This window comes from Schistocerca nitens, chromosome 4 (assembly GCF_023898315.1).
Source record: "Schistocerca nitens isolate TAMUIC-IGC-003100 chromosome 4, iqSchNite1.1, whole genome shotgun sequence".
NCBI classification, from domain to species: Eukaryota; Metazoa; Arthropoda; class Insecta; order Orthoptera; family Acrididae; genus Schistocerca; species Schistocerca nitens.
Window position 1 is genome coordinate 356,395,586 of NC_064617.1, and position 24,456 is coordinate 356,420,041.

At 39.1% G+C, this 24,456-nt stretch overlaps 1 protein-coding gene across 5 annotated transcripts in view; it reads right to left on the reverse strand.

Moving 5' to 3' along the window:
• LOC126253094 (DNA repair and recombination protein RAD54B-like) overlaps nt 1-24,456 on the reverse strand; it is a 357,224-nt gene that overhangs the window by 10,201 nt on the left and 322,567 nt on the right. The window lies entirely within an intron of this gene.

Below are 24,456 nucleotides of genomic sequence, written 5' to 3' on the forward strand. Positions count from 1 at the left end.
TTGCTGTTTGTTGCTAAAGGAAGAGGTGAACCAATTGTGAGCTACTCCCCGTATTCTGTAATGGTCCAACTTCTCGAGCAATATTTTTTGATCAACACAATCAAATGCCTTAGTTAAATAAAAAAATATGCCACGCATTCGAAACCTTTTGTTTAAACCATCCATCTCCTCACAGAGAAAAGAGATTATAGGATTTTCAGTTGTTAAACGACTTCTAAAGCCAAACTGTACATCTGATAGCAAATTGTGTGATACAAAATGATCAATTATCCTTACATACACAGCCTTTTCAATAACTTTTGCAAACACTGATGGCATAGAAATAGGTCTAAAGTTATCTACATTATCCCTTTCCCCCTCTTTATATAGTGGCTTTACTACTAAGTACTTTAATCATTCAGGGAACTGACCATTCCAAACATGTGCAGCACAGTACTTTAATATTCTGCTAGGCACTCCATCATAACTATGAGAGTCCTTAGTCTTCAGTGATTTAATTATTGACTCAATCTCCCTTTTGTCTGAGGAGCATTTCAGACATCAATCACTGAGGAGTATTTCAGACATCAATCTCGGAAAGGCATTTGCCAAGAAAGTCATATGATTCCCTGTAGAAACCAAATTTTTATTTAATTCACCAGCAATGCTCATAAAATGATTGTTACATACTGTACATATTTCTGATTGATCAGTAACAGAAATATTTTTACTGCGAACTGACTATATTGTCGACCTTGTGCTGCTGACCAGACACTTCCTTCACAACTGACCATATGGCTTTAATTTTATCCTGTGAATTAGCTACTCTATTTGCATACCACATACTCTTTGCCTTCCTAATAACATTTTTAAGCATCTTACAATACTGATGTAATGGGCAACTGTAGCTTGATTGTGACTACTTCTAACATTTTGATATAATTCCTGCTTTGTTCTACAAGATATCCTTATTCCACTAGTCAGCCACCCGGGATGCCTATTACTGCTAGTACCCCATTTAGAATGTTCTAATGGAAAGCAACTCTCAAAGAGTATGAGAAATGTGTTAAGGAAAGCATTATATTTGTCACCTATGTTATTGGCACTATAAACATTCTGCCACACTTATTCCTTGACAAGGTTTAGAAAACTCTCTATTGCTGTTGGATTAACTTTCCTACATAGTTTGTGATTAAATGTGACATTTGTTTCAGTACTAAAACCTTTTAGTGTTAAAATTTGGGCACCATCATCTGAAAGACCATTCACCCTTTTACTAACAGAATACCTATCCAGTAATGAACAATGAATAAAAATATTGTCTATGGCTGCGCTACTGTTCCCCTGCACCCTCGTTGGAAAAAACACAATCTGCATCAGATCATATGATTTTATGAGATCTAGCAACATCCTTTGTCTTGCGCCATCAGATACAAAATTTATATTGAAGTCACCACACCACATAAAACTAATTTCTGGTACTTCCTACAAAGTGAATCAAGAGCCCTCTCTAGCTTGAGCAGAAATGCTCTGAAGTCAGAGTTAGGGGACCTATAAAAAACAACAATTAGAAATTTAGTTTCACTAAATTCAACTGCCCCTGCACAACAGCTGTCGTAATTCTTTGATTACTAATACAGATCCTATGGAAGCCCAGCTGAATGTCCCCCATAACATTGCCCCCATCACTCTGCACCAATGGGGTGGTACATGTTTCTAGCAGCTATTTCCCTGGAAGATAGCATATCTGGACATGACCATCAACTTGTAAGAGAACCATGATTCATCCAACCAGATGACACATTTCCATTGATCCATGATTCAATCTCAGTGATTCCACGCCCACTGCAATCATAACTGACAATGTCTTTAGATGAAAGTAGCAACACATAGAAGCCATCTGCTGCAAAGACCCTAGTTCAAAAATGCGTGCCAAATGGTGTGCTCAAAAACACTTGTGCCTGTGGCGACAATGTACTCTGTTATCAGATCTGCCACAGATTGCTGCCCATCCTGCTTTACATAATGCACCAGCCTCCAGCATCTGTGTTCCATGGTGACGTCCCATGTGACATCACCTATTCACTGTTTTGTCAGCTCTGAAGCACTTTCTATAGATGCTCATGATAGTAGCAGATGAGCAGTCAACCACCTTCACTTTTCCAAAGATGCTCATTCCTAAACACTAGGCCATACCAACCTGCCCTTTGCTAAAGTCACTGATGTCCGTAAATTTCCCCATTTGTGGCCTGCAATGTTGCTAGAATGATTCCCCATTCATCGCTTTTCTGCTTACCTACTTTCCCTACTGCGGCACACACCTGCAGTGCCATCAGGCAGCATTCAGTCTCATGGTGAGCAGTGGTCATTATGTTTTGGCTTATCGATGTATCTATCCAGTGCACGATCAGTTGTTCAAGACCTCATGCATTGCCCTCTTGACAACCAAGTATGTTTGACTCAGTGTCTCTCTATCTGTAGCTCCATGTCTTCTTTTACACCTATTACGCAGTAGTCACTTCTTCTTTAGAAGTTTCTTTATCGTGACTGTAAACCAGGGACAGTCCATCCCATTGTGAACTGTTCTACTTTTAAATATCTATCCAGTGCATGATCAGCCATTCTTTTAAATCTGAGCCACAGTTCTTCTACATGCTCCTGCTCACAGGTAAATGTTGCAAGTTCTTCTTTGAGATATGAGAAGGCTGTCTCTTTATCTAGTTTCCTGAATGTATAAATCTTCATACTTGTTTTAGCTAATCTTTGTACTTTATCAATCATTGTTGCTACAGCTGCTTCAATGTCACTGATACCTTTCAATGAGGACATCCTCACAGAGGTAATGCCTGTGTTTTGCCAACAGATACAATGTATTTGCATAATAAGTGGGCTTGTCAATTATGTGCTATGCGTAGTTTTCAGAGGATGAATTTAGTAATGTTTTGCTTGATATTTTGTCACACCCACCACTTAGAAAACTGTAATTCACCCAGTCCTCCAACAATGACAGTATGACTGACAAACATATGAATACATCCTAATGCACTTAGTTTTGCCCTGAAGTTCTCAGTTACATCCAGGGTCAATCCTGGTGGTCAATCTTTTTATATAATTAAAAAAAAAAAAGCCAGCCTGGATGCTGAATATTGCAAAAACAATATCAGATTCAGTTTCAGTTTCTGCCTTGGTAGATGGCTCTGAGCACTATAGGACTTAACATCTGTGGTCATCAGTCCCCTAGAACTTAGAACTACTTAAACCTAACTAACCTAAGGACATCACACACATCCATGCCCGAGGCAGGATTCGAACCTGCGACCGTAGCAGTCGCGCGGTTCCGGACTGAGCGCCTAGAACCGCTAGACCACCGCGGCCGGCTCTGCCTTGGTAGATTTGAGTATATTGTCTACTGTGACAAATGCACCATCTCCATTTCCCAACAGTCTATCCTTTTGATACACACTTAGATTTACCCCAAAAATCTCACTGTTGTCAAATCTGAGTTCTAGTCAGCTTTCAAAACTTTATGTTATAGGAGTTCCACTGTTTCTAGTAAGGCTTCAAACTCTGAGGCTTTTCATGAAAGCTTCAGCAGCTGATAAGTATGACTTTAATCATTTTATCTGTGGAGGCTGTTTTTTGAGTCTTACAATAACACTTCAAGATTTCCTACAGCTATCTGAGTTGAATTGATAGTCACCTAGTGTAAAACTCCCTTGCATGCATTCTACACAGTCAGCCACTTGGGTAGCAGTCTCTCATATGCATTGCACCCAACATTTCTCAATCCTACGCAAGTCTTGGAAGTCACAGCCTAGTTTGTCACAAAATCTATTTGTCTTTCATCAGAGAGCCCCAGTCAGTTCTGGGAACAATACAGAAAATTGTGAGCTTCGTTGAAACAGCGTGAGCATGAGTAGTCTTCTTAAACCCCTCTGGCATTCATATGAATGACTGACGTGTGACCTCTGATACAAGACAAAAGCCATTGTTCATTTCTATGAGTGCTACAAACAGTAGTTTGTTGCGCTTTCTTCGTTCTATGACTGCCAGAACAGTATCTGCAATGTGTTTAAAGAGACCTCCAAGAAAACATGGAGTGCAAAAACTGATCATTTCTATTTCTTGGCGCCATTTCCCTTAGGGGTGACATTATTTGCTGTATGTTTGAACTACCAACAATTAACATACACCTATACACTTATTCTTTTGCACTTGCTTTCTGCTAACACACATCATTGCACGTGAAGTGCTTTGGCACTTGTATTAAAAAGATGCTATTATCACTTATTGATAGCTTAATATTTGCTTGATTACTTTTTTTTTTCAGATAGTCCTGCTTACAGTACATTACTACTTGGCATACAGATTTACAAAGAACACTCTTACTTACCATGTAACTAAGAAGAATTTTCAATCCTTAAGTCTAGATACTCAGATAATGTGTAGGAAGAATAACAATCAATCTTTCCTTCTCATCCCATCCAGTAAGGTTCCACTGACCTGGAGTGACTTTTCCAAACTCTTTTTTTAAACCTCACCAGTCATTTTCCTTCACTCCACTTACTTCCCCTTCAATCCTTCAGTCAGAAGGAGGAGCCACTGGCTCTGAATGATATCTTTTATATGTGTTCTCCTGCCACTGCTTGGTGAGTAGATTTTTTTTATCTAGCCACTTACATTATATTTTAAATATTGGCTATTTTCATTGATTAATTATCTGGTAGGGTTTTTCAATTCTTGTTTTATGTTAGATGGAAGCTTTTGAATGACTTTCCACTGAAACAGACAAATCTACTCTGAACCCTAAACAAGAAGGCAAACTCTACATGCAAATTATTTTTGTACCTTGTATTTTGATTAGTCACAGCTCAGGTAAAACTGATTTTTACTGTTAGTGCAAAACATTATTGAGGAGTAAACATACTAGGAAGTGGGTGTAAGAATTACAAGACCTTCATAAATTGTGCAGTTGTCCATTTTACACAATATTCTTACTGTTTACTTCTACTTCAGGTGCATCAACCCAGAAGACAATTCCATAAGCTAACAGGGAGAGAACATACACGAAATAAGATCAAAAAACTTGTCCCTGTGTCAACACAATATTAGATATGCGTGAGAGCAAAATCAGTTGAATTAAGCTCCTTGATTTGTTTACCTATGTACTGATTCTATGGAATTTTACACTCATAGATTTCTACTTTTGATGGTGGTAGATCTTTCCTGATTCTTTGAATCCACATAATATGAATGTGAATGAAATTAATACTTAAAACTGTTTGCTGTGAACCAGCTATAATCTGAGATGCATTGGGCCATGCTGAGTTTGGATCTTTGATTAGCATACAAACCATCCTTTTAAGTCATTGGAAAAGCATTTTGATAGGTTAAGATTAATAGTGAGCTGTGTACCAGTCCTCTTAGGGACACACATTTTATTTTACCTCTTGTGAGGTTAGTTTTATTCCAGTGACACAATTTTGTCAATGTGACATTATTCTTTCTGTCATGCAGTTAAAACTCCATCCATGTAAAAGAGACATCTTAAATCCTATAATATTACAGCCCTCCACACCAATTCTTTACAGAACCAAATTCTCATGTACAAAACTGCTTACGATGTCTAATTACTTTACAAATGGATTAGTGTGTTGAATATTTGGTTTTAATTGTGTAAAGCCTTTATGGCTGAAGAAGCAAAACTCTTAAGTATGTTGATTTTATTAGTTTTCCACTATTCACCCATAAATTAATGAGTAAGTCAAAACCAAAACTGGTAAACCAAATGTGACAACTCTTTTTGTATGCTCATGCAAGACCTTTTAAAGTCTGCTGGAAATTGCTAAATGCTCTCATTATCAAACAATGGATGAATAGTGTGAGTAATTTGCTAGTTTTTCACATATCTCAATGTTTAAGATGTCATATCTGTATCTACATTACACACCCCACACATAACATATGGTGCAGGGTAAGGGTACCTTGTAACACCAGAAGTCATTTCTTTTCCTGTTCCACTTGCAATTGGAGAGAAGGAAAAACGACTGCCTGTGTATTACCAAACAAGCCATAATTTCTGTTATCTTTTATTTGAGGTCCTTATGTGCAATGTATGTTGGTAGCAGTAGAAGCACTCTGCAGTCAGCTGCAAATGCTGGTTCTCTAAATACTGTCAATCGTGTTTCATGAAAAGAATGCTTTTTTCTCACCAGGGATTTCCATTTCAGTTCACGAAGCTCCTGTGTGATACTCATGTGTTGATCGAACCCTGTAATGCTTCAATGTCTCCTTTAATCTGATCTGGTGGGGATCCCAAACACTCAAGCAGTACTTAAGAATGGGTCCCACTAGTGTTCTGTATGTGGTCTCCTTTGTAGATTGCCTAAACTTTCCTAAAACTATCCAAATAAACCAAAGTTGACCATTCACCTTCCCAACTACTGTCCTTACATGCTCATTCTACTTCATATTGCTTTGCAATGTTTCATCTAGATACATGATTGACATGAATATGTCAAGCAGCACACCATTAATACTGTATTTGAACATTATAGAATTATTTTTCCTACCCATCTGCATTAACTTACATTTTTCTACACTTATGGCAAGCTGAGATTCAGCACAGCAAACAGAAATTCTGTCTAAGTTCTCCTGTATTCTTATACAGCCAATCAAAAATGATACTTTCCCATATACTACGTATTATCATCAGCAAACAATCACAAATTCCTGCTTACTCTATACATCATATCATTTATGTATATGGAAAACAAGAGTGGCCCTGTCACATATCACTGGGGCACTCCTGATAATATCCTTGTTTCTGATGAATGTTCACTGTCCATGACAACATACCAGGTTCTGTAACTTAAGAAGTCTTCGAGCCACTCACATATCTGGGAAACTGTTCTGTATGCTTGAACCTTTGCTAACAGCCTAATGTGGGGCACAGTTTGAAACACTTTCTGGAAATCTAGGAACATGGAATCTATCATTTTCCCTTCTCCCATGGTATGAGAAAAGGGCAAGCTGAGTTTCACACATGCAATGTTTTCTAAATCTATGCTGATTTGTCGACAAAAGCTTTTCTGTCTCAAGGAAATTTATTATATTTGAACACAGAATATGTTCAATAATTCTGCTGCAAACTAATTTTAAGGATATTGGTCAGTAATTTTGCGAGCTTGTTCTTTTGCCCTTCTTCTAAACAAGAGCCACTCGAACTTTTTTCCAGTCGCTTGGGACTTTGCACTGGGCAAGATATGAACAATAAATGTAAGCTAAGTAAATCCAAATTGAGATTCCATCTGGATCTGGCAACTTATTTGTTTTCAACTCTTTCAGTTGCTTCTCTACACCAGAAACGTCTGTTACTCAATACAAGAATCTGTGCAACAGTCCAATGATGGTATGTTTGTACATCCTCCTGCATGAATGATTTCTTGAGTGCAAAATTTAAAACTTAATTTTTTCTTTATTGTCTTCTGTTGCCACGTCAGACTGTTGACAAGTGGCTGGATGGAAGTCTTCAATCCATTTAGTGATTTTAAGTAGGACCAGAATTTTCTCAGATACTCAGGAGGACCTTTTGCTAAATATGACAGTGGAAGTTTTTGCATGCTTTGAGCACTGATGGTTTTTATAAATGCAGGAATTTCTACTAACTATTTCCTGTCAACATATCAGTGCTGTTTTTGGACCAGGTATGCAATAATCTCTGCTTCCTCAGCATTTTCTAAAATTTGTTATTAAACATTTCTTTTTTCTTTTCTTTTTTTGCCCTTAATTCATTTAGTAGACATAGACTTCTCCATAACACATTTTACAAACATTTCAAACTTTGCCCATAATTCTCTATGCCCACCATATCGGAACAAATGGACGTCCACCCATTGTCTAAGTAGTTTGCTACCAACTGCTTATCTGCTCTTTCCAGCATAAACACTGTCATAGCCTTCTTGTTGGATTTATTAACATTAGTAAACACTGTCACTTTGATGATATCATAATCAATAATCTTTGTCTCTTATACTACAATGTTTACAAGGTCAGGCATGTTTGTAACTATAAGGCCTAAAATATTTCCATTTCCAATTATGTGCCATACGATGACATAAATTTGGAGGTACACTTAGTGGAACGTCGAGATACTGCAAGCAAAATGTCTTGCGAAAAGCAGTAGTTAAGAAGTAATAGATTAAAATGTCTTGTTTGATGCTGGATTCTGACTGCATGAACAGTGGAAGTGTTGTAAGGAATAAACATTTTTCCTTTCATTACTTAGTGGGAATGTCAGTGAGAGAAAGTTTTGAGAAGACTTGAAATAATGTGTAACATTTGTTGGAAGTCACACAGTGCTCTCATTCTCAAATAATGGATGAATACAGTCTGAGTAATTCGTGTGTTGTGAGTTAAGCTGGTGCAAGGCATATACACAGTGTCTAACTTTATTATTTGACTTACTGTGACAAACCTGTAGATCATAGTCCAATTTCCCAAAAACTTTTGAAAAGACTGAAAGTAATGAAATATATCTATAATTTATTCCACTGACAAAGTTATGGAAAAAGGCTCCTTACCTAATGCTGCCATATCATCTAGACCTAAGTCTCATAGAGCTGGTCTAGAATGTCGCAAAGAATAAAATTTGCAGTCGTAATATGCCAAGCATCTCATTTCCTAACCTAAAAAATTAATGGCTGATGTGTTTGCTGCTATTAAATAAATGTTGTGAGTTACCGTGCCCACTGCAAGTCTCTCCATATAATGTTGCTTCAGTGGCTTGCTCATCAATTTCACTGCTTTAGCCAAAAACACTAGCCTCTCAACCACACAGACAGTTTGCTTCTGATGCTGTGATAGTAGCATTTACTGTTCTGACATTATAAGACTTGAAAGGCCAAAAATGTTCAGTTTTATGCATGGTTGTAATATGGCATATTTAGTCTGTTGATAAATATGTCCTGCACCAGCATTTAATGCTCTGCCAAAGACACCATCACAGTCAGCAGAATCATTACTTTTTATTTATTTATTTATTTATTTATTTATTGTTCCGTGGGACCACATTTAGGAGAAGTCTCCATGGTCATGGAACGAGTCAATACATGAAATTATAACACGATTGTAGAAACAGAATGAAATGAAATATAAGAAACATATACAGGCGACAAGTCGTTAGTTTAAATAAAGAAAATCAAGAATGTAACACTGGAATTTGCTTAATTTTTTAGCTCTTCCAGGAGCTCCTCGACAGAATAGAAGGAGTGAGCCATGAGGAAACTCTTCAGTTTAGACTTAAAAGTGTTAGGGCTACTGCTAAGGTTTTTGAGTTCTTGTGGTAGCTTATTGAAAATGGATGCAGCAGAATACTGCACTCCTTTCTGCACAAGAGTCAAGGAAGTGCATTCCACATGCAGATTTGATTTCTGCCTAGTATTAACTGAGTGAAAGCTGCTAACTCTTGGGAATAAGCTAATATTGCTAACAACAAACGACATTAAAGAAAATACATACTGTGAGGGCAATGTCAAAATTCCCAGACTATTGAATAGGGGTCGACAAGAGGTTTTCGAACTTACACCACACATAGCTCGAACAGCCCGTTTTTGAGCCAAAAATACCCTTTTTGAATCAGAAGAATTACCCCAAAAAATAATACCATATGACATTAGCGTATGAAAATATGCGAAGTAGACTACTTTTCGTGTTGAAATGTCACTTATTTCAGATACTGTTCTAATGGTAAATAAAGCGGCATTTAGTTTCTGAACAAGATCCTGAACATGGGCTTTCCACAACAGCTTACTATCTATCCATACGCCTAGGAACTTGAACTGTTCCGTCTCGCTTATAACATGCCCATTCTGTCTGATTAAAATGTCAGTTCTTGTTGAATTGTGAGTTAGAAACTGTAAAAACTGAGTCTTACTGTGATTTAGCATCAAATTATTTTCCACAAGCCACGAACTTATATCATGAACTACATTATTTGATAATGTTTCAATATTACACACAAGATCCTTCACTACCAAGGTGGTGTCATCAGCAAACAGAAATATTTTTGAATCACCTGTAATACTAGAAGGCATATCATTTATATAAATAAGAAACAGCAGTGGCCCCAGCACCGACCCTTGGGGAACGCCCCATTTAACAGTGCCCCATTGGGACTGAACATCATTACCACTCTCAATATTGCGGAGGATTACCTTCTGCTTTCTGTTCTTAAAGTAGGAGGCGAACCAATTGTAAGCTACTCCCCTTACTCCATAATGTTCCAACTTCTGCAGTAATATTTTGTGGTCAACACAGTCAAAAGCCTTCGTTAAATCAAAGAAAACACCTAACGTTCGCAACCTTTTATTTAATCCTTCCAAAACCTCACAGAGAAAAGAGACTATAGCATTTTCAGTTGTTAAGCCATTTCTAAAACCAAACTGTACATTTGACAGCAAATTATGTGAATTTAAATGCTGTAGTAACCTTGTATATACAACCTTCTCGATAACTTTAGCAAACACCGATGGCATAGAAATAGGTCTATAATTGTCAACATTATCCCTGTCTCCCTTTTTATAAAGTGGCTTCACTACCGAGTACTTTAATCGGTCAGGAAACCGACCACTCCTAAAGGAAAAGTTACAGATATGGCTAAGTACTGAGCTAACATACGTGGAACAATACTTCAGTATTCTGCTAGATACCCCGTCATATCCATGAGAGTTCTTGGTCTTTAGTGATTTAATAATTAACTCAATCTCCCTCTTGTCAGTATCATGGAGGAGCATTTCAGGTAACAGTCTCGGAACACTTTTTTCTAAGAGTGCTATATGATTCCCTGTTGGGGCTAGGTTTCTATTTAGTTCACCTGCTATATTCAGAAAGTGATTATTAAGTACTGTACATATATGCGACTTATCAGTAACACGGACATCCCCACTACGCACTGATTCTATATTCTCGACCTGTCTCTGCAGACCAGCCACTTCCTTTACGACTGACCATATGGTTTTAATTTTATCCTGAGACTTCGCTATTCTATCTGCATACCACATACTTTTTGCCTTCCTAATAACATTTTTAAGCACCTTACAATACTGTTTGTAATGGGCTGCTGCATTTAGATTGTGACTGTTTCTAACGTTTTGATATAATTGCCACTTTGTTCTACAAGATATTCTTATCCCTTTAGTCAGCCACCCAGGCTGCCTGTTTGTGCTAGTACCCTGTTTTGAACGTTCTAACGGAAAGCAACTTTCAAAGAGCACGAGAAAAGTCTTGAGGAAAGCATTATATTTATCGTCTACTGTATCAGCACCATAAACATCTTGCCACTCTTGTTCCTTGATAAGGTTTAAAAAAGTCTGTACAGCAACTGGATCAGCTTTCCTAAAAAGTTGGTAACTATATTTAGCACGTGTTGCAGCACAAAAATCTTTTAGACTTAAAATTTGTGCATCATGATCTGAAAGGCCATTCACCTTTTTGCTAACAGAATGCCCTTCTAATAATGACGAATGAACAAAAATATTGTCTATGGTTGTTCTACTGTTCCCTTGCACTCTCGTTGGAAAGAATACGGTTTGCATAAGATTATATGAATTAAGGAGGTCCACCAGCATCCTTTTCCTTGCACAATCACTTATACAATTAATATTGAAGTCACCACATATAACTAACTTTTTGTATTTCCTATAAAGTGAACCAAGAACCTCCTCTAGCTTTAGCAAAAATGTTGTGAAATCGGAGTCTGGGGATCTATAAATAACAACAGTAAGAAGTTTAGCTCCACTAAATTTAACCACACCTGCACAACATTCAAACACCTTTTCAGTGCAGTACTTTGAAACATCAATTGACTCAAATGGGATACCGTTTTTCACATACATGGCTACTCCCCCACACCGCAAAGAGCTCCTAGAAAAGCTGCCAGCCAACCTGTATCCTGGTAAAGGAAGCCTCTGAATTATCTCCTTATTTAAGAAGTGTTCAGATATACCAATAATTTCAGAGTCAACATCTATAAGCAGTTCACTAACTTTATCTCTAATACCTTGTATATTTTGATGAAATATACTAATTCCCTCATTAATCGGATACCCAAGCTTTGTAGAAAGTGGTTTCTTTGTTAGAGAGACTTCCCTTAAGCAGGAATACCTATCAGCTGACTTCAATCTAAAAAAGGTACAGCTCTAACACCCACAACTACCGGAATTTTCCCATGAGTGATCCCACCACCCCCACCTATGCTGTCACCTATAAGTTTTGCCAACCTCCCCTTTTGCTTCTGATGCTGTGATAGTAGCTTTTACTGTTCTGACATTATAAGACTTGGAAGGCCAAAAAAGGATGTGTGATTACTACTACAGGAAAGATACTTCTCTGGACAAAGAAACTGAAAATATAAGAAAATCGGACACACAGAATTAGCATTTACTAATGCGATTATTTATATAAACTCCTTAGGGGATGTGTTTTTAAACTAATGTTAGTTGGCAGTGCATGCAGTGTCTGCTGAAGAAAATTTAATGCATCTGTATTTGGTTGATTATTAGTGAGTGCATTCACTGTTCGATACCAATGAGAGAAAGTAATGGCTCAATACCCAGTGGTTAAGAGTAAATCTTATCCTATTTGTTTGAACGATATTGTGATAACACAAAAATCTCTAATGTCAGTATCTGCAGGTCCACTTTAAGATCGTGTAAAATACTATACAAAATACTAATAATGCTTTCTCTATATAAATAGAGACAAATCCCTTATTTATATTTTCATAACACTTAGTTACTACTTGGCAACGTGAGCTGGTAATCTGGCTGAAGTAGGAGCTAACTTGCATCACATGGCCAGGTACAGTCAAGCTGCAGTTCAAAATAGTGCATGATGTTACATCACATTGTCTAGCAAGTAATGCGATCAGAAAAAGCGACCATGGAAAATACCTTCACAGGAAGTGATGACAACTTGCTGTTAACATCATTAGTTTTACTGACAATGAGAATGGGAAAAGTGTGGTAATGCCAACAGAGAAAGCAATGGAAGGTGCAACCAAATGATGACAAGCAAAAGTTAAGAATGTCAACGGCGTGCAAATTATTGAATGAGGAACACTATGCAGAGTGAAGCAGGATTCGAATATCTGCTCCACAGCAGGACATGTAGAATGCACACAACAAATATCTCACTGATGATATAGATAAATATATTATTAGACAGCAATTGTTGTGATATTATGAAAACACAAAGTACACCATTTTTGAAAAAGCTTCATAGCTTTTATCACACAGAACTAGGGTGCTGGGCTAGTAAAGAAAAACTTTTTTTCATCCATGGGATTTAATTTTAAAAGGTGCCAGAATGAACAAGTCATTTGATGCAGATGAAAGAACATACTTGCAAAAAGAGCATAGTACATCAGATTTTTTATGGAAAAAATGAAGCATAAGAATTAATGTGGCCAATGATTTACTATTTTTCATACACATTACATTGTGAATAAATTGTTCAAAGAGTATTATCAAACAACAGTTCGAGGTAACATTTCATTGTTATGAATGCAGATTTTCATTTCATACTTGCTTCTCCTCTATGACTGCAGCAAGAACACTTTGGACTGTTATGTAGAAATGGACATAAAAAAGATGTACAGTAGAGACAAGGAAAGTTGAACAACTGGCATTAATGACCACCGACCTTCCCCTTTTTATTCCACTGACAAAATTATGGAAAAAGGCTCCTTACCTAATGCTGCCATATGATCTAGACCTAAGTCTCAAAGAGCTGGTCTAGAATGTTGCAAAGAATAAAATTCGCAGTCGTAATATGCCAAGCATCTCATTTCCTAACCTAAAAAAATAATGGCTGATGTTTTTGCTGATATTAAATAAATGTTGTGAGTTACCCTGCCCACTGCAAGTCTCTCCATATAATGTTGCTTCAGTGGCTTCCTCATCAATTTCACTGCTTTAGCCAAAAACACTAGCCTCCACCACACAGACAGTTTGCTTCTGATGCTGTGATAGTAGCTTTTACTGTTCTGACATTATAAGACTTGGAAGGCCAAAAAAGGATGTGTGATTACTACTACAGGAAAGATACTTCTCTGGACAAAGAAACTGAAAATATAAGAAAATCGGACACACAGAATTAGCATTACCATCTACGACTGACACAGCAGATGATGAATCAACAGACACCATTGTGTAAAATAGTGACATCACGGGTGAAGGTAGTTTTACAGATTCTACCTGTGAAGCACTGTGAGCAGCAAAAGACAGAAATATTGTATGTTCTGTTGCTGCTCTTGTCCTAAATGAGCTCTTCATTCACTGGAATGTAAAGACTTGTTGAGCATGCCATTACTCCACTTGTAACAATACTGAAGTGTCCGCCACTGCTACCTCACATCCCAACTTCTTGGGCTTAAATATAACGGTGCTGCCATAGTGGGCAGATAACCAGTCCACTTCGCCACATAATACTGTGTGTTTCTGTTGAATATCACACTCAACTGTAGATAAAGAGAAGCAGTGTTGGCATCCTTTATTTGTGTAAACTGTGAGCAGCATCAATTATGACATCTTATATTGCTTTAAAGAATATTTCCACATATGCTCTAACATGGAATACAGAAACAACATTGGTTAATCAAGAAAAGAGCAAAATCCTTCAAGGACTTCACTAATAAAGGCAGAGATTTTCTGCGTCAAATGTAGTTTATGAAAAAGCTAGTAGGTATCCTAAATTCAAAATATATAGTCCACTATCATCTATGAAGACGAAGAAGATAAATTTCTCCAGATGTATCTTAAATGCATTATATCCAGCATGTAAATGGTCAGTGTGTTGCCTTCTTCCCCACTGAGATGATCTACTGTAATTGTAAAGCTGATATGTTCAATATCATAACAAGAGGTTGTAGTTATGATCCACAAAAGGGCACATAGCTGTAGAGCTCCCTGATACACACACTTTCAAAATTGGGAGCTCTCTAGTTATGGTATGTGCGTGTGTGCGTGTGTGTGTGTGTGTCACACACACACCTGCGCTCTTATTTTTTATTTTCCACTGTTACCAAACTATGCACTAATGTGAACTGTTGTGTTGCAGCAAGACATAACGAGGAGTGTATCTCCTATGTAACATTTTTTGGTTTGTCTTGCCTTGATTAATGACAGACATTACCAGGACAATTTTCAAGGCTCTGTTGTAGCAGAATCCCAGGCTGTCTTACAATTAATGATGTGACTTTCATGTTCATATATGCTGCTGGAGGAATATTTAGAAGGGATACACTAGCGAAATGAAACTGAAGACAATACAATAGAAAGGCAAGATGAAATAAATGAAAATGAGATGAGATGTATGGCACTGCAAGGTAAATTAAACAGGGCATTGAAAGACCTAAGGTGAAATGAGGCCCTTTGAGAAAACAACATTCAGAATAATAATAATACCCCTGTATTCCTTTGGGAGAGCAGCTATGACAAAACTATTACTCTAGTCCATCTGGTGTGCTGGATGTACACGACAGATAAAATACCCTAAGACTTCATGAATAATGTGATAGTTCGAATTCTAAAGAATGTAGCTGCTGAGAGATGTGAATATTACTCAACTATCAGTTTAATAGGTCGTCGCTGCAAAATACTAACCCAAATTATTTACTTCTGCGAGAAGGCAATATGGGGGAATCTGCTTCACTCTATGGCAGTGCCACCTCCAGATGAGTATTCCCCGCAGCACGCTGCCAGTGTGGCCTTGTTCTCTTGTGCTTCTAGTGATGGTTCAGTTATTAAAACAGCAGTAACAACATCAACATCAATTTAAACAGCAACAATGGCAGCTTCAGCTACAACAGCAACAGCAGGTTAAACAGCAACTACAGCAGTTTGAGCTACAACAGCAGCAATTAGATTTTCTTCATCAGTTGATTAGAGCTTAGCAGAGTGCCGTAGTCAATCCACAACCGCTTTTGGAACACCAACCAGCAACCCCATCATTTCCATCGTTCAAAAAGGCAAAAGACGATGGCGACTCTCACATGTGATATTTACAGCTATATTCCACAGTGTTCCAGGTAGTGTACCTGTCTTTCCAAAAGTCTTTTTTTATCATCTTGGATTTAGCCCGAAACATTTCATTTGTTCAAAAACTTGCATGTTGAATCAGCCAGTGACACTGTCATTTTCTGAAATGTGTGAGTTGCTCAGTGCTCATTACCTGAAGCAAACCCATGTCATTACTTGCCGGATGGAGTTCCACAGATGCCAAAAGAAACAACACCAGTCCTATCAGACGTGTTTGGCTGACCTCCACAGTTTAAGTAGGAAGTGCAAATTTATTTGTGCGTGTTGTCAACATTCCTATACAGACGCTCCAACATGCAACGTCACTGTCTGTTCTGCTCTGAAGAGTGAGGTACGTTGAAAGGCTTTGTGGTTCGAAGATCTGATAGTAGAGGTGGTTTTGGCTATAACTTAGGCATTTGAATTGTCTCAGGCTGCAACGGAACAGTTTGAGGATGTCATGGAGGCCATGTTGGTGCATACAGTTCCACAGCAACAGCATTATTCAACCTGGTCATGCTCATCGGATTCCAGCCATTTGCTGTTGGACAGTGGCCCTCTTCCAATACAGGTTCCCCTTGTGTCCTGATTGTTTCAATGGGAAGGTTGGCTGGATGTTTTGGGGAAGGAGACCAGACAGCGAGGTCATCGGTCTCATCGGATTAGGGAAGGACGGGGAAGGAAGTCGGCCGTGCCCTTTGAAAGGAACCATCCCGGTATTTGCCTGGAGCGATTTAGGGAAATCACGGAAAACCTAAATCAGGATGGCCGGACGCGGGATTGAACCGTTGTCCTCCCGAATATGAGTCCAGTGTCTAACCACTGCGCCACCTCACTCGGTTTTCCATGGGAAGGGCCATAGTCACTGTCCCCACCAGCAGGCACACTGCATGGCCTGTCATAAACATGGCCATACAGCAGCTGCTTGTCTTAGCTGCCCACGCAGCTGTCCTCGGTCATAGATGTGGAGTTTACAGATGTCTGTAGTGTTCCGGCAGTGCGTGGCCAGCAACTCAGCATTCCCTGCAAGATCTATATTACGCTGTGCATTAAGCTATAGCCATTCTGTTTGCAGGTTGATAACAGGGCCATTGGGTCCCTCGTGAATCTTGAAACTCACCACCACTTGGATGGACCAGCTCTTTCCTAAACTGATCGTTGTTTGGTCAGTTGTTCATGCCAATTGATGATCAACGTTGTGTATCAGCTTGTCATGAGGGCGATCACGTTTTTGGAAGTGACAATGCAACATCAGGAAACATTTCTGGTCTCGACACATTCATGTTTCACGTTCAGGATTATATGTTTCTTGTTTCCCTCTGCATTCTGTTCCAGATATTGGATGAGCTCTGGCACAAGTTCAGGTCTCTGTTTTTGCCTGTACTAGGCACTGCAGAGGACAACAAGGCTCATATAATGCTTAAACCTACAGCCATTCCTAAGTTTTGTCATGTTTATCTACCCCTTCTGTCCTGCGACCAGATGTCAAGGTCAAATTGGATGGATTGCAAGACATTGGAATCACTGAACCAGTTCATTATAGCCAGTAGGCTATGCCTCTGGTGGCAATTCATAAGCCTACAGGGGTGCTTCATTTGTGCTGGGATTTTAAGTCCACTATTAACGCCTAATCAATAGTCGATTTCTACAACATTCCGCAAACCACCGAAATTCTCGTGAAGCTGGCTGGTGATGAGTGTTGTTTAAAAGTTGACTTGGGGAAGGTGTAACTGAGGTCTTGTCCTGGTTGGTTGATTTGGGGGAGGGGACCAAACAGCGGTGTCATGGGTCCCATAGGATTAGGGAAGAGTGAGGAAGGAAGTCAGCCATGCCCTTTCAAAGGAACAATCTCAGCATTTGCCAAATGATTTAGGGAACTCACAGAAAACCTAAATCAGGATGGCTGCACATGGGATTGAACTATCATCATTCCGAATGTGAGTCCAGTGTGCTAATAACTGCACCACCTCGCTCAGTCACACAGCCTGAAGGAACTCCAGTCGTTTCTGAGTAAAGTACCTTGTTGTTTAAAATTTCTCCACAGTGCGATGGATATCAAGCATCCACTCAACAACTGTGTAAAAAAGGTTGTTCCTTTCATTTGGCTGAAGGACTGTGACAGAGCAGCATAAAGTCGCTACTCAATTCACTGATGCGAGTTGGCACTCTTACACCAGATTTGGGACAGTCTTGGTTCAGCAAAAAGCTGACAGTTCAGAACAGCCTATCATGTATGTCTCAACAATGTTGACAGCTGCATAACACAATAATTCTGAAATCAAAAAGGCGGCTTTGGCCATTATGTATGCAACCTGAAAGTTCTACACCTGCAACTATGGCAACAAATTCCATCTCATCACCGATCATAAGCCGCATGTGGCATTTTTTGGCTCTTGTTCGCACCTTTGTGGCAGGATTGGGCTCCAGCATTGAGCTTTGTTTTGGAGTGTGTGTCACTATGAGAGTCACTATAGATTGACAGCACAGCATACAAATGTGGCTGTGGTTTTGCACTTGCCAATAGGACCTGACCCAGCCTTCAACAAGGCTGAGTTGTCTGTTTTCAAATCAATGATCATTTGCGGCAAGTGGTGGATTGACTTCCAGTGATGGTGCATTGCATAGTCCGGGCCACCTGTCAAATCCTGTGCTCTATCAGGTGACGCAGTTTGTATGTGGTGGCAGGCATGAGCATTTGCCTGCCAAGGTGTCTGGTCTGCTCTACAATTATTTCCTCCTCCATCATCAGCTGGTAGTCAACAATGGCGCAATTCTCCTTAACACCAACACAGACAACCTCGTGTCAGTGTACCTTGCATACTCACTCTCCTATATCATGGGCACTAGAACATGACATGCCCGAAGGTCCTTGCACAGCAATTTGTCTACTGGCCTGGCATTGATTCTGAAATTGAGAAGACTGTTTGTGAGGACTTGTGCTACATGGCCCATGTCCAGACAGCAGTGGGACCACACCCAGATTGACTTTGCAGACACTTTCTATAACACCATGTGGTTCATGATAGTTGATGTACTGTCCAGTTATCCTTATGTCATGCGCCTGCATTCTACCATGGCAAAAGCTACTCTGCGGGCTCTCACTTAGGTTTCCACGATCGAAGGGCTGCTCCAGACAATTGTCTCTGATAATGGGCCACAGATCACATCGGCATTGATCCAGACTTTCTGCACCCACAATCGTATTATAAACCTTACTTCTGAAACATTGTACCTGCACTCGAGTGGGGAGGTGGAGTTTATGGCGTGTACATTTAAGACTCAGTTAAAGAAGTGCTTGGCTGATTCATGAGCAGACTCAGCATTGCCTCTGTTTCTCAGCACCTACAGGACCACCCTGCTGAATGGCCATAGCCCAGCAGAATCCTCCACGACGATCAGCTCCAGATGTTGCTTCATATGCTCTGCTTCACACCACTACCTGATGTGTGTTAGTGTCAGTTGAATTAAGCTCCAGGCAACCAAGTCTGGGCATGTACTTTTGGTCGGCAGCCTGAGTGGGCGCCGATAATGGTGTGTGCAATGTTATAGTCAGCAGAAGCTCATGGTGAATGCCAGAGGGGTTACCCCTCTTTTGCCACCAGAACTAGCTGCATCCTCAGTGTGGTCCTAAAACACCCCGTCTGCAGCTGCCAGTGAGAAACACTCCTGTGAGTCTAGCCCCACACTTGGCACATGGCACCTGGCACTACGGGTGTGCCCTGATTGTTGTGCTTTTGGACGACAGTGATGTCAGGATACCGGTGTCCGACGGCAGCTGCCTAGATGCCACCCTTCAGCAGGAGCACTGGGCGGCCCATTCCCCATCGTATCAACCTCTTTCCATCACTACCAACACCACATCTCCTGCATCATCACTATCTGTGGGGTCTTTACTGTGCATGGCTTGCTACCATCTGGGCCCCTTCGAGTTGTACGCCCTGATGGGCCAGAGACAACTGGTCCCCAGTCTCACAACAATGATGCCCCTTTGGGTGCAGATGAGCCAGTGGTGACAAGTACCATTGACTTTCAGCTGATATTGACATATAGCCACTACAGCTGGGTCATCTAGGTGGACCATCTGGCCTCCTTGGCCATGACAGCCCGTCGTCGGCGAGCCCACATGGTTGGTCCTCCACTTTCATTCACCAATGCCTGCTGCACCAGCTCCCCGGAGGAGGCGAGGGATGTGGTTGTGTGCCAACATATGTTGCCGCCATGTCCGCAACATTCTCATTTGGTGCCACCCATGAGAAGGCATCATAGGGGCACCTGCATCACACAATGACAGTCCGTGATGCCAGATGAGTGTTCCACCTACACACCACCAGTGTGGTCTTGCTCACTTGTGCTTCAGCCATGCTAAGCAGAGGTTTCACTCTGAGACTTGGACATTTACGTTTAATTGTAGGCTGAACATTACTCATGATCAGATTTGACCTGAACTTGTATTCTTCAGTTAATGTTCTTTCATGCTTGTGTGATTCTGGTTCTTGGCTCACTGCCGCTGTTTATATTTGTGTGTTGTTCTTGTCAATAAAAAACTGTAGATATAACAGAGGGAAACATTCCACGTGGAAAAAATATATCTAAAAAGAAAGATGATGAGACTTACCAAACAAAAGCGCTGGCAGGTCGATAGACACACAAACAAACACAAATATACACACAAAATTCAAGCTTTTGCAACAAACTGTTGCCTCATCAGGAAAGAGGGAAGGAGAGGGAAAGACGAAAGGATGTGGGTTTTAAGGGAGAGGGTAAGGAGTCATTCCAATCCCGGGAGCGGAAAGACTTACCTTAGGGGGAAAAAAGGACAGGTATACACTCGCACACACACACATATCCATCCACACATACAGACACAAGCGTCTGTATGTGTGGATGGATATGTGTGTGTGTGCGAGTGTATACCTGTCCTTTTTTCCCCCTAAGGTAAGTCTTTCCGCTCCCGGGATTGGAATGACTCCTTACCCTCTCCCTTAAAACCCACATCCTTTCGTCTTTCCCTCTCCTTCCCTCTTTCCTGATGAGGCAACAGTTTGTTGCGAAAGCTTGAATTTTGTGTGTATATTTGTGTTTGTTTGTGTGTCTATCGACCTGCCAGCACTTTTGTTTGGTAAGTCTCATCATCTTTCTTTTTAGATATATAAAAACTGTAGATACTACAGCAAATGTCCATGGATTTGCTTTCCCCTTTCACTAATGTTCATATCATTCCTCCCGCTGTCTTCTGTTGTGCTTCCCACATACTTGAAACTTTTCACTTTTTTTTGTGCTTGCCTTGTAATACATGTTCAGATATCCATTGCTTCTCTCTTTTTATTCCTTGTTGTGACTATCACTTCACACTTCTTTGCATCATTCCACCACTTGTTCCCATATATTTAGCCTTTCTTGTACCTCTCCTCCTCCTCCCATTTCCCCACATTATTAAATCTATCTCCATTTGCACTACCCCTCCTGTCATCCACAACATTGACTGAGCAACCTTTACCCAGCTTGGATGTTTACCAGGATGCTTCATAAAACGTGACATCAGAATTGGTGAGTCAGAATCCTTTTTCACAAATTTCTTATGTTAACTTTTATTTGACAAAGTAACACCAAATATCTAAATGCCTGACACTGAAAACAGCAAGAAGATTTTAGACATAAGGGTCGTTCAGACATATGTACTATGCTTTTACATATATTGAGAACAGCACAAGTTTTACTTTGCTTAATTAAACACTAAATTTTAGTCACACTAAAAGTTTTCTACTTTTCCAACAATTATATGTTCTATTCTGGAAGTTTACATCACATCTAGACATATTACAAATTAAAGCCCCCAACATGGTTTTTCTGTCTATATGTAAAGCTTCAATTCAGGAAGTTGATATGGTTTCCATTAATAAACAGACTTATTCTTGAGGAAGGTCTGCTATGTAAGACAAGTTGTCCAGCTAGTAACTTCTACTTTGCAATAACTGAGTTGTGCTTTTCTACAGCAATGTGTAATCTCCAATGTTGCTGATTTTTAATAAGTTGTTTGCCTGGCTTATGACTTCATCTCCAGTGAAGGTGTCCAATACCAATACCATCTACAGATTTCTACACAACAAATGGTGACATTTTTAGAATGTACTCTTGTGGTGTTTTACAACAATACCTTCATTCTTGTATAATGGCTTTTTTCTGGTACTATTTCTGATCTTTGATCAGTCCTCATGTTATGGATCTGATCAAGGCTGCCATTACTTTTTTGCTGAAGTGACCACCATAATGTGTGATGGTGGGACGTTGTTTATTTCAGTGAGTGTAGATCTTTGTTTAACCACTTAGGTTGTGGGAATAGTTTAAACAGTTACTTTTCATTCTTCTCCTGTCTGGTCAAGCAATGTAGGTTCTTGGCATCAAATGTGGTTAAAGATATATCTTAATAAATCGAACCTGCAATGGGAGGACTGGTTGCAGCTTCAATACACATTGTGAGATACACAAAATCAGAAAGAAATTCCACCTTACCCAGGATATAGTTTGTTTATTTTTGCTTTAGTTGAAGATATTTCTTCCCTTTCTATGCTTTCATTAGCAATTTTTTTTAAAATTGTTATTCTGTCTCATATAACACTGTTATTTTATGCTGGTAATTTTATCAGTACCAGGACAGGCTGTATATGTATGGTACATAAAAACCTATCTACACAAAACAACTGACACTGTTATACGAGACAGAACAATAAACAAAAATCCACTGAATACACGGTGAGTAGAAGGAAAGGTACATACTTTGAAGGGTGATTCTGAACAAAAACCTTAATATGGACATATGCCTATCCTGAATTGTGTCCAAGACAGAACACATTTAACATCACTTTTGTACATTTTTCTTCAATAACTCGAAAACCGCACCCTCCAGGGAAACGTGTCACAGTACAAAATTACACTACATTAAATTTCATACAAAAAATGGTTCTATTAACTTCTTCTCTAGGGCTAATAGTTTGCACAAAGACAGCACAAGAATATCGAAAATCTAACTCAACAAGAATATCAAGAATATTAAAAATCTAGCTCAAAACGCATGGGCTGTAGCTTATGTAGTTTGTGTGGGCCATACTCTACCATTACAAGTTTCTAGCTATGATGGAACAGTCATTTATTTAAACAATTATTTATCATGTTCTGCGGGATCACTTTAGCCAAAGCTAATTGGTCACTGAATGAATCAGTATGTAGTTTACAGAATGCAAATTAGAAAATTTATAAACAAAAAACTGAAGAATTAATAAAACACAAAAAACATAAGAGTACCTGAATAAATAACAAATTACAGAGAAAAGTTATCAACTACTGTGAGAAACTCCTATGCATAATAGAAGTAGTGTGTCACAAGGAGACATTTCCACTTGGATTTTAGAATATGGGGTTTATCAATCAATTTTTTCAGTTCTACTGGAAGCCTATTCAAAATAAAACATGCTGAACAATGTGTACCTTTGTGTGCAATGCTTAAGAAAGTGTTATCCAAGGATATATCATCTTCCCATCTAGTGTTCTTTGAATGAATGTTGCTGTTTCTGTTGAATTAGTCAATATTCTTCACAACAAAACCCACGACAAAATGAATACATTCGCAAGAACAGCAGACTTAGAATACTGAGGCATCTGAACAATGGCCTACACGAAGTTTGAGAACTAACACTGCAGATAAGTTTGACTGCTTATTTCTGAGCTAAAAATATTCTTGAGGAGTGCAGAGTGTTGTCCCAAAAATAACATAATACAAAATAATAGAATGAAAGGAAGCAAAGTAAACAAGGTTTTGTGCTTCAGTACCAGAGGCAGTGAAGATAATTCCTATGGTGAAGGTAGTAGCATTCAGTTTCTGCATTAGATGCTTAATGTGATACTCTCATGATAGCCTTCCATCCACATTCACAGCCCTAAGAATTTAAAATGGTCAACTTCTCTGACTGTCTGACCGTCTTTGGAAATTAAAATTTCATTTTTACAAGAGTTCCATGTCCAAAACTTTATGCATTACATTTTGTTCAAGTTAAGTGTTAATCTGTTATCTGAAAGCCATGTTCTGATGTTAATGACTACCCTATTAGCTACATCATTTATATTACGTTCTCTTCCCTGTTTGTTGAGACTGAAAGACAAGCTTCTGCTTTCCACTTGATCATAAAATCCCATAGTGTTATGACTTATGCATAATATTTTATTATCTACACAATAAAATGCTTTTGTTAATTCAAAGAAAATTTCGACTGTCCTCAACCTACCACTTACCCCTATTAATGCCTCATGCTCAAAAGAATAAATAGTATTTTCTGTGGATACACCCTTCTTGAAACCTGACCGAGAATCTGACAGCAAACTATTTATACTGAGATGTGCCATTACTCTC